The sequence below is a fragment of the Eucalyptus grandis genome, chromosome 8 (assembly GCF_016545825.1).
Source record: "Eucalyptus grandis isolate ANBG69807.140 chromosome 8, ASM1654582v1, whole genome shotgun sequence".
Classification (NCBI taxonomy): domain Eukaryota; kingdom Viridiplantae; phylum Streptophyta; class Magnoliopsida; order Myrtales; family Myrtaceae; genus Eucalyptus; species Eucalyptus grandis.
This window is the reverse complement of record NC_052619.1, coordinates 24,141,132-24,143,013: the sequence shown is the minus strand read 5'-3', so window position 1 is coordinate 24,143,013 and position 1,882 is coordinate 24,141,132. Positions and strand designations below refer to the sequence as shown.

General features: G+C 39.6%; 1 long non-coding RNA gene across 1 annotated transcript; it reads right to left on the bottom strand.

Moving 5' to 3' along the window:
- Positions 1-1,184: 1,184 nt before the first annotated feature.
- Positions 1,185-1,882, bottom strand: LOC120296595. Its single transcript, XR_005553528.1, has 2 exons — positions 1,762-1,882; positions 1,185-1,656 (listed from the first exon to the last, which is right to left on the bottom strand). It is a non-coding gene; the product is annotated as an uncharacterized LOC120296595 (long non-coding RNA).

Genomic DNA, 1,882 nt, shown 5'->3' with positions numbered 1-1,882 from the left:
CAATGTGTTTCTATGGTATCTTTCAGCATTAAACTTAATGGGGAGCCTATGCCTTTTTTCAAACCCACTCGAGGAATTTGTCAAGGTGACTCGTTGTCTCCCTATATTTTCATTCTAGTGGCCAACTTACTCTCTTTCTTAATAAAGCAAGCAATTTCAGCAGGTACTATTCAAGGAATCAAATTGAGTCATAACTACCCTACTTTGTCGCATCTTCTATTTGCGGATGACTATTTTTTTCCTAGACGAAACTATAATGGAATGTCAGAATCTAGCGACTATTCTACATCACTACCGCTTTGATTTTGGTCAAGCTATTAACCTAAACAAATCCGAGATATATTTTAGTAAAGGCTGCCTAAAAAGTTTGAAGAGGAATATAGCTTCTGAGTTATGAGTTCCGGTAATTGACAAAACAGGTAAATATCTAGGCATTCCATCAGATTGGGGGGATCGAAGAAAGAGATGTTCGCTTGGATCCTTGCTAGAGTAAATATGAAATTGGAGAGCTGGAAAGAAAACTTATTGTCCAAAGCTGGGAATGAAATATTGATAAAGGCTGTGGTGTAGGCACTTCCTCAATACGCCATGTCCATATTTAAAATTATACTTTCAATTTGTAAAGCTATCGAGAGGAAAATTGCCAATTTTTAGTGGAGAACTAGTAACAAAACAACTAGTTTACACTGGAAAAAATGGGACAGTTTAAAGCTTAGAAAGGATGAAGGAGGCCTTGGCTTCAAAGATTTAGGGGCATTCAATAAAGCTATGTTGGGGAAAGAAGCATGGTGATTAGCTTAGCAACCAGAAACGTTTTGGGGTCAAGTTATGAAGGGATTATATTTCCCACAAGGGGATTTTTGGAATGCTGGAAGAGGGTACCGTTCTTCATGGGGTTGACAAAGTCTCATAGGGATATTCTATCTCCTAGAATCATGTGGGCGGTTGGTAATGGAAAGAGAATCTCCATTAGAAATGACAAATGGCTAAAGAAAGGTCTGCTTGGTGGTCCGGCAACAAGGAATGAGCCACTCAAAGTGGCTAATTTGATGGACATTGAGGAAGGAAAATGGAATGAACCCTTGATTAATACTCTGTTTGATGAACAAATGGTAACGAAAATCTTTACCATTCCTATAGGTTTATTGACTATAGAGGATAAATTAGTTTGGGCTGACAACAAATCAGGGAAATACACGGTTAAAAGTGGATATTTTAGCAATAGGAGCCTTACAACTAGCACTCTCACTACAAAAGCATCATCTTCCTATTAGGCAATCAGCTTTGTGGAAATACATTTGGAAAGCATGAACAACGCCCAAAGTTAAAATCTTCCTATGGAATGCCCGTTATAACGCCCTACCTACCTTGGAGAACCTATATAGAAGGAAGATCATACCTACACCTGTATGCCCATTATGCAAATAAGAACCCGAGACAGTTGAACATACCCCGCTACCTTGTCCTTGGACATCACAACTGTGGCGCCAGCATTCCTTGCAAATTTGTATCAAAAGAATGGGTCTTACTCAATTTGATGAGTGGTTAACTAAATTAAGGGAGGATCCACGAACCTCGCCTCAGTTTGACCTCATTGCGATGACCCTATGGTGTGTATGGAAGGATTGAAACAATGCAATCTTCAAGAAAATGCCCCTAAATTCGCAGCAAACTTTAGACAGAGCAATAGCCCATAATGACAGCTTTCAAACTCGGAATGGCAACAAAACCAGAGGAGGCAAAATAGCATATCATACTCACAAGTGGCAAAAACCGAAATTTGGTGTCTTGAAGCTTAATGTCGATGCCTCTTTCGTTGCTAACGCTAATGATCCATCCCAAGCCGAGAACAGTATAGAGGAGGTTTTCGAGCGGTTGTTCC